The sequence below is a fragment of the Propithecus coquereli genome, unplaced genomic scaffold, assembly GCF_000956105.1.
Source record: "Propithecus coquereli isolate 6110/MARCELLA unplaced genomic scaffold, Pcoq_1.0 Scaffold1, whole genome shotgun sequence".
In the NCBI taxonomy this organism is placed as follows: Eukaryota; Metazoa; Chordata; class Mammalia; order Primates; family Indriidae; genus Propithecus; species Propithecus coquereli.
In genome coordinates, this window is record NW_012133857.1 from 26,426,844 (window position 1) to 26,436,846 (window position 10,003).

At 38.2% G+C, this 10,003-nt stretch overlaps 1 protein-coding gene across 2 annotated transcripts in view; it reads left to right on the forward strand.

Annotated features, from left to right (window-relative positions):
* The window catches only part of ATXN7 (ataxin 7), a 133,172-nt gene that overhangs the window by 81,233 nt on the left and 41,936 nt on the right, over window positions 1–10,003 (forward strand). The window lies entirely within an intron of this gene.

Genomic DNA, 10,003 nt, shown 5'->3' on the forward strand with positions numbered 1-10,003 from the left:
CACCTATAGTCCTAGCTACTGGGGAGACTGAGGCAGGAGGATCCCTTGAGCCCAGGAGTTCAAGGTTGCAGTGAACTATGATTACACCACCACTCTCCAACCTGGGTGATGGAGCAAGACCCTGTCTCTAAAAAAATAAATAAATTTAATTTAATTTTAAAAACTAAAAAATAAAATTATATGTACACTCACAACATGGACATGTAGGCTTTTTTTTTTTTTTAAAGGAAATGTGATTTTGAAACTTGTAAGTTCAGTAATTCTAAATTTTGAATGTTAATCATTGAAGAGTCCAAATAAAGTTATTTGGTATTGTCATAATGCCACCTACAGTGTTTAAGATAAGATTCTGATTTATAAAACTTAGTTTTATGCCCAGTTTGCTTCAATAGCAAATCAGAAGTATTTGAGTACCCCACTTGTTTCAGGCACTAAGATTACTACTTCCACAGGGTTTGCAATCTAATTGGAGAGACAGGCAAACTAACTAAATACATTTTTTAAATAACTGTAAGTTGTTTCCTCATTGCTCTTAATACTACAAATGCAAGCTTGAAACAGAGTAACAGTGGGGTTCTTCTGTACTTAGAGAGTTTAAAGAAAGCATCTTAGGAGGTGACACTGGGCCCTAAGTGATAAGCAGGAGCAGCTCAGGCAGTGATCTGGAGTAAGGACTGTCGATACAGAGGGAACAGCCAACACACAGACCTGAAGAAGGCCAGCGTGGCTGAAGAGTAGTTAGTGAAGGGAGGTAGAAACTAGAGGAATCTAGCATTATAGGCAGGACCTGATCATTCACAGGCCAGGGTAAGAAGCAGCTTGGAAGCATTGGAGGGTTTATGTAAGGGAGTACCGTAGTTCCATCTCACTGGTTGATTTGCTGAGAATAGATTTCTGCGAGGAGTAGAAGCAGGGAGAATAGTTCAGAAACAAGAGATGACACTGGAGTGAGAGTGAGGTGGGGCAGTAGAGCCAGGTAGTCTGCACGGCTTTAACATACATTTTAAAGTTAGAACTTATAGGGCTTTCTGTTGGGAGTACTGTTGTTTTAAGAGTTACACTATTATAATCATCCCACCATTTTTTTTTTTTTGAAGGAATAAATCTTTTATTTAACCTTGAAAAAGTTCTTTGAGTTCCTGCTTCTGGGTGAGGCCCTGGGGTAGTCACCAGAGTGAATACAGAGATGGATAATATACTATCTACCTGCTTAAGACTTTCAGAGGCTGCCATTAGAAAAGGCAATTAGTCAATTGCCAAGTATTTTGGAGTTAAAATTTTGAAGCCAGACTAGACTGGATTTAAATTTAATCCTGCAAGAGCCATAGGTTAGTTCTTTGCCTTGAGCAAGTTATCCAACCTTGGCTTCGTTTGTTATAGTACAGAGATGGTAATACCAACCTCATAGGTTCCTAGTGGGGATTAAATTAAGTAACATGAGCAAAGCCCCTAATACAATACCTAGCACATGGTAGACATGAGAGAGAGATAAAGATACAGCTGTAGATGTAGGAAGGGGTGTGTCTAAAGTCATAAAACAGTCCAAGGTCTTAAGATAGGAGCACAGATTGCTTCTTGATGAATAACTCAGAGAAGACTTCTTACAGAAAATACCCTTCATGTTAGATTTTAAAGAGTAGAATGGATTATTTTTCCCATCGTAATTTTTTTTTTCAATTTTTAGACATGACATATATGTTCATTGTGGAAAATATAGAAAATATTTTGAAAAATCACCTATGATCCATTAAAATTAGAAGTGTTTTGATGGTGATAGACAGGGCTGGCACGTATGGCTGCACAGTTTGTATACTGAACAACCATATTTGGTGGCCGCAGGTTGGCAACAGGGTTAACCTGAGGCAGGAAATTCCAGGCTGTCTGGAATGTGCTGCATGCATCCCCATTGGCCAGAGCTGATGTACCCATGTGGGGATGAGGAGAGTGCAAAGGCAGAATGGGGCTAGCTCACGGGGCTTCATTGCCCATCAGTTATCTTCCCTTGATGTGGGGGAGGGGGAAGACCTGTTGCAGATATTTTAGAATCAGAGTTGTGTGACTCAGTGGTGCTCCAGAGAATTGATGAATAGAGTGGATTTTTAAAATCTTCCTCTGTTTTCCTCTTAGAATGTCAGTGTGTGAGTAGGGAAAAGTTTCTTAAAATAATATTTCTACCTTTTCTCTCTACCAGTTCCTAGCACAGTGTCTCCTAATAAGCTATTTGTTGAATGACGAAGGGAAGGTGGTAACTTTAAACATGTAAATTGGAAGGTGTATATGCCAGATTCACATATCCCAAGGACTTCTGTGGCTAGGCTGGAGATGTGACTTACAAAGCCACTGGGTGGAGGGCTGTGATTCCTCTGTTGGCAAGGAAAATATTAAAGATGTAAGTGAGAAAAGAGTCCCTGGCATAAAGATGAGGGCCAAATGCTCTGAGAGAAGGATTCTGCTGGGAAAGTAGGAGTTCCCTCTTTGAGGCAGCAGTGGAAGAGAAGGCTGGTGGAATTGAAAAGGATTTGGAGTTGGATGGGAGGGTTGACAGCGTAACCGCATGAAGTGGAGGGAGGGACCATGTGGGGGCGCTGGAGTGACACCCCACTCACTTGGAAGGAAGGAGATGTGGGCCGGGTCCCCAGGACCAAGAGCCATTCCCCAGTGCTGACACTATCTCATCTATCTTTTGGGGTCAGGGGTTGTGACAGGAAAGAATATTTTTGGAATTCTTTCTTTTTTTGTTGAAATTCCAGGAAGCCAAATCTTGCATTCTTATTTTCCATGGTTAAAAACACAGACTGTTTTCAAATTAAGAATCTTTCCAAGCGACCATTGTAGTTTGTTTATTACAGCATTAGAAGAAAAACATACCTAGCGAGGGAGGGATTGTATTTTCTTATCTTTCGATGAAATTGATAAAAATGTATGGGCAGTCTCCTGTGAATTCATGAATTGCTGACATTCATCTGTGAGTTTTATGAATAAATGAGCAGTTGCTACAAAATCCAGCGAGGCAGTTCCTTTAAAACTACTGCTGCCAGGCTGGGCGCGGTGGCTCACGCCTGTAATCCTAGCTCTCTGGGAGGCCGAGGCGGGCGGATTGTTTGAGCTCAGGAGTTCGAAACCAGCCTGAGCAAGAGCGAGACCCCGTCTCTACTAAAAATAGAAAGAAATTAATTGAACAGCTAAAAATATATAGAAAAAAAACTAGCCGGGCATGGTGGCGCATGCCTGTAGTCCCAGCTACTCGGGAGGCTGAAGCAGGAGGATCGCTTGAGCCCAGGAGTTTGAGGTTGCTGGTGAGCTAAGATGACGCCACGGCACTATAGCCCAGGCAACACAGTGAGACTCTGTCTCAAAAAAAAAAAAAAACTACTGCTGCCAGGACAGGAAAAGATGCTACAATGGCAGCAAGACTTCTAAATCAGTTAATGTTGGTGGTAAAATTATTCTGAATTGGTGAGTGGTAAGAGGACCTGTACTTTTTTGCTAGCTGAGCTGCCTTTTAGGGAATTAATGATTAACCAGAATTTCCATTTGAGAAGTGATGGTGAGTGTTTGTAATGTCATTTTGGCATTTCCAGTTTTTTATAGTCTGATTGTTTTCATAGTATAGATTGCTTTCTTTCTTGGAACTACATAGTAATACCATACTTTCTTGATGTTGTTTTAATGTTTTGAAATGTTTCAGCATGCCTCATATTTCTCTTCAATTATTCAGTATTTTTAAGAGCAAGATGTTTCCTACTGCTAATTTCAGACTTAAAAATTTGAATCAGTAATTTGAATCAGTAGATCCCAAACCTGCTGTGCATCTGAATCAAAGGGGAGCTTCCTTAAGTGGGCAGCTTCCCAAGGCCCATTCCAGACCCACTGAATGGGAATCTCCAGAGATAGGACCCAGGAATCTTCATTTTAAACAGCTCCCTGGGCTGATTCTGACATGCAGGCTGGCCAGGATGCATTGCTTTCACAGCAGATAGAGTCCCCTCTCGTGGAGCTGCTGCTTTGTGCTCCCAGGGGCTGGCATAGTGACGGACTGACGCGTATCTGCACTAAGAGATTTGTTGAGTCTAGCAAGGATGGCAGGAAAGGAGGCCCCTGTTTTTTAAATCTTTGTATTATGTGCTGGAAATGTCACATTAATTGCCTTTAAAACTTTTAAATATGAAGGAGAGCTGAGATGGTGCCATTCCCTAGGGCCAGTAACACCATTCTTCTGAAGTGAGAATCTAAGTTGATCAGTTAGTTTAGTGATAAATGTGTTGGGCCTAAACTGGCTACTGAATAGCATAAACTGTGGTACTATTTACTTACATTTACTCTGGATCTGAACAGTGGGATTAGCATCAGATGATGGATCACTTTGTGGGGTGCCTTTGGGGTTATATGGGGTTGTATGCTGGGAGAACTCCCTGTGACCCGTGATTCTGATAGACTGCGCATTTGCACTGCTCTGTGCTCTGCTGTTTTGGTGAGTTTGTTTATGAAAAATACCTCAATTTCTCTCTGTCTGTCGTTTCTGCAGACATAGGGGTGATCTGACTTAGGGGAAATAATGAATGATGTTAATTCAGCTTGGAAAGGTACCGCATTTAGAACCTGTATAATGAATTGAAAGCCTGCTCAGATGTCAGCCATTGAAGTATTTGCCTCGATTAGTTGGGCTGATCCACTTACTCACCTTGTGGCTCAGCTTGAGTCTCTGAGCAAGGCTCAAGTAGTGACATGTGGCTCAGCTACCTTTTCCCAAACCTTAATTGCGGTCCAGCTTTATTATTTGCTGACTTAAGTCTACTTATGTTTTTCTTTAAATTAAACCACTTTTATTTAAATAAATCTATGTATAAAGAAAACCTTATGGAACTATACGGAGGTAAACTGGTGTTGTTTACCATAAAAATGGTAAATGTAAAAATAAATGCAGTGAAAAGATTATTTAATTCTATGTTGATGCTCTTGCCTGTGCTGGCTCTGAGCCTGAGGGCTTGCTCTCTTTGTTAAGGAAACTAGCACATTTTAGGCAATGTTATCCACACAGTAGTGTGATGTTATCAGAAGAATTGAAAGGGATCACATATTTACTTGCGATTTAATGTTATTGATGTTGGGAAGTGATACCTATTTCATGTTTTGGGAAACACCAGCTTAAGTAACTGTTGGATTTAGTTTCCTCATTTTAAGGAACTAGCTACTGAGGCCAATTCTAGCCCTGGGAAATAACAGACTTTGAAAGCAGAATTCTAGAACCTCCTGTTGATCTGCAAAAAAGATCACATAAGACAAATACCCTTTGTCATTGTTAACTGCTATTATATAGTGAGCCACTACTGGTCACTGTGAGTGGCATGTGAGTCTGTTGGTGGGGCTTCGGTGTATAACATCTGCCTTTCTCTCAGATCTCTGTTCACAAATGGAAATGTCATAAATCTGGCTTTTTCATGACTTTATGAAAGTAGCTTTAGCAGAAACACTGCTGTGATCTTATAGCTTTCTCCACTTGCAGATACTACAAATCCGGTAAAATTAACAGCTACACACATTGCTTGGACTTAATGTTCCTTGACGTGCATTGAGGTGGTTTGGATTCTTTTAGATGCCAGCATAAATTATATTTTCTAAAATGTCATTTTTATCAGAAGATGAGTAAATTACTCATACTCATGAGAAATTACTCATACTTTTTTGAGCTAATTAATCAGTTTCAAAGGATGTTAGTGTAAGAGCAAAATGATCTCTTACTCCATGAGATCTTATGGGCTGGTTTTGGCAAAAATGCTGGTTCTTATTGTTAACGTTTGACATAGTTGTGACCTTGTGACTAGCTATTTCCATCATATAATTAATTGCATCACAAAGCAGTGGTTTTACTATTTAATAAAGAAAGCACATATACACACCCCTTTTACTATCTAATTGACTTAGACTAGAAAGTAACAGCTTCAGATATCTTTTGAATGCATTGTTTCATTTTACTATTAAGTGACTAACTGGTTTGGGATAAGGATAAAAAGTTTCCTTTTTCTCTTGAGTGTGCTAAATTTGGCCACTATATTTTTATAATCTGGGTCTTTTTCTACTTTGAAACTTTTAGTGATAGTTAATCTTTTTAGGATTGGCATTCATTTGAAAGTGTACTGACTAAAAACTTTCTGAGGGAGGGGACAGGGTCTCGTTTTGTCATACTCAGGCTAGAGTATGGTGGCACAAACATAAATCCCTGCAACCTCAAATTCCTGGGCTCAAGTGATCTTACTGCCTCAGCCTCCTCGGTAGCTAGGGCTACAGATGCGTGCCACCATGCCAAGCTAGTTTTTTAAGTTTTTTTGTTTGTTTTTGTTTTTGCTTTTGGTAGAGTTTTCTATGTTGCCCAGGCAGGTCTCAAACTCCTTGCCTCAAGTAATCCTCTCACCTTGGCCTCCTAAAGTTCTAGGAGTACAGGCATGAGCCACAGTGCCTGGCTACTAATGATAACTTTTAATAGTTCTTGGTGATTTACAAAGCCTTTTTGCATGTGTTATCTTATTTCTTATTAACAACCCACTGAATGGATTTTATTTTCAGTTTACAGATCAAACTCCTAAATTAAATTTTATCCACAGATACAATGTACCAACCAGGCCATCTTTTCTGCCTACTAATACCTGTTTATTTTGCATATAATAAGGATGCATAGAGTTAAAAGAAAATCCATAGAAGATATAATGAATCCTGCATGTTACGAAATATCATTAGTGACAGATGTTTTAGCTCAAGTAGAATTTTAAGTTTGCTTGGAGTAGCTGGATCAGTGTTGTAAACTGGTTACTTCAGAGAGAACATTTAGCAATTTGAAGATGTAATGACAGTAGGTAGATATTTGATTTAGCATGGTCATTGGATTTCTCTTCCCCCTGTTCTACTTTAAAGCGTAGTAGCTATCCAAAGCCAAACTCTTCTTTTTGTATGAGCCTGGTATTTTTATAAAGCTTCTTTATAGAATTGGCTGACATATTTATTTCTGTTTTCAGTATAAAGACTGAAACTTGTTGCAGAGCAAAAAATACTTTGTTCTTTTGCTTCAGAGACACATACCAGGCCTTTCTCTAGCAGTTGGGGAATGAGCCAGAGATGGGAACTAACCAGAACAAGCACATGAAAACATGAATGATGTCAAGGTAGACATTAGTTTAACTCTGGAAGGAAGGAAATTCCAAGTTAACCCTTTGACCTGAACTTCTTGTCACTGAGTAGCATGATGTAAAATAAATACAGTATATTCATTTTTTTTTCTTTGCTACAAGCCAAATAATGCTAATTAAAATTTTCAAATATGTTAGTACCATCAGATAAAGGACTGTGCTCTTCCCAGCTAATATAGTTGTATGTTTTTTTCCTTGGTTGTATCATAAGCAGGTATCTTTAAAATGGTGTTATTTATGCCATTTGTAAAAACAATGTTTAAATTTCTAGCAATAAAATGTATTGATTTTTCCTCTTACTGATATCTGTACCTTTATTAATGTCTATGCCCTTGGGATTGCTTTAAAAAGAGACTAAATAAACTGACAATTATATTATTGATACATTTAATAAATATTTATTGGGTACTTACTACGTGCTAGGCATTGCTCTCTACTAATCTAGAAAAGCAATGTCTTTGATTTCATGCAGCTTATATTCTGATTGGGAAGGATGGAGAGAGAAAGATGAAATTGAGTGAGATAAGGTTATTTCAAGTAGTGATCAAATTAGAATAATGTGAGAGAAGTACTGGGGCCGGTCACTTTAGATAAGGCTAGTCAAAGAAAGCTTCTCTGAGGACTTGATATTTAAGCTCATGATGAAAGAAAGCCAAGCGCATTTGATCTGGAGGACTAGTGTTTTACACAGAGGAACTAGCAAGTGCAAAGATCCTGAGATGGAAATGGGCTTGGCAGCAAGGCCAGTGAGGATGCCGAAGAACAGTGGGTAAGCAGGAAAGGAGTCTAGGTTGAAGGTGAATAAAGGGGAGGGGGGTCCAGGGCTAGATGACACTGGGCCCTGCAAGCCATGACAGGAATCAGGATTGAGCAGTACATGTAATGCGAAGTCACTGGAGGATTTTGTGCCAGGAGGTGCCATGATCTGGTTATGGTTGCTCTGTGGAACATAGTGGGCAGAAGTGGAGACCAGTTAGTAGCTGTTTTGCACTAGTTAAGGTGAGAGCTGGATCTGGAGAGAAAGCTTAGCTTAGGATTGCAGCAGCAGGGGCAGAGAGGTGTGGAGATAATGGAAATCTGTACCGGAAGTGTAAAGCCAGCAGGGCTTGCAGATGGACTGGAAAAGGAAGGCAGGAGGAATGATTCATGGGGTTTTTGGCTTAAGCAGCTGGATGAATTTACTTTAGCTTATGGATCAGAAGGTTGTTCTTTTAATTTGTATATGGGCATTTATTTTTAATAAGGTGCACTGACCTGAATGAAAAGCCTTGATATGTTATATTCAGTCTTTAGACATTTTCTAAAGATTGTAGGGGAAGAAAATAGTTATTGCAGTGATGCCAAGTTTTGGGGTCATTTATTCTTTTCTATTTTTTGTTTGGTTTTTAGTGTTACAGTACTCTAATCATATAAGCTAGGAAACAAAAGAGCATGTGTTCCCTCTCTTAGGACTTCCCATGTTTCATTGGGTAACAAGAATTTATTGATTAAAAAAAATACATATGTTTTTATTTGTTTTTGATTATTAAAGTAAAATACATTGTAAAAAAAAAAGGAATCAGACAATGATAAGAGGATAAATAATACAGGAGCAAAGCGCCTTTGTCTTAATTTTCAGAGGTGCAGTTTGACATACCTTTGGAAGGTTACTAGATCCTGTACAAAATGATACTTACCTGCATACTTTTTTTCCCCTCACACACATGAAAAATTAGATTTGGTATGAATTTACCTTTTTAACTTAATAATCTAAAATATTTTACCATGTTAATGCGTATTGGTCTCCGGTATTCCTTTTAAAGACTGCCTATTATTCCACTTCATTAATGCAATTGAACCAGTCCCCTATTGATGGACATTTAGATTTTCAATATTGTGTACTATATACAGTACTTTAAAGACCATTCTTCTTTGGGAATGTCTGTTAGTATTTTAGCATATTGATTCTTAGTGTGGAGGCTGGTCACAGCTGCCCTCCAGGTTTGTACTACCAAGATTTAATGAACTACTTCAATAGCTCTCATTGGGGTCACCAGAATAAGGCAGTGAAAATTTGAGTTTTTGGCAACGTCAACAAGTATTAATATATATAAATTGTTCACAATGTGTATGTGTGTGTTAATATATATATCAAAACATCACATTGTATACTGTAAATATATATAACTTGTCAATTATACAATAATAAAGTAGGGGGAAATAGTTGGAATTCTTTTGTAAAAACAGTCTTGATTAAAAATTAAACAAGAAATTAATATTTGAAAAAAATATATAAATTGTTAATATTCACCAGTGCCACTCTTGATTTGTGTGCTACATGTAGGAATCATTAGCCATTATAAGATGGCTGTGCTTCAGAATTTAAAGGGGACATTTCGGGATATAAATCCGTATTTTAGTTATATTTGCAAAAAAATGTTTTTCCTGACAGTCATTTCACAAGACTAATTTGTATGTTGACTATTTAATATATACAGCCCTATTAAGCTGTGGTCTTACATATGACCAGAAGAGGGAGTATTTATCACTTCTTTATGTTACAGCACCTTACTACCTGGCTAGAATAATTCCTCCAATATATGTGCTAGTCTAAGCCCTTAAAAAAACTGGTTTGGAACAAAGGGGGCACTAGCTAAATTTAGCTGTTTTCCTTCTCAATCCACAGTCTGTATGTAGAAATCCCAGTCTTTCGGTTTACTTCTACATTTTCTTTTTTTAAGACAACAATTCTCAAAACAAACTTCAAAGTAATGTTATACCTTTTCATCTTGTGTGTTTAAAAATTAAAAAACAAAAAAAATCAGAAGGTAATTATTTCAATTTAA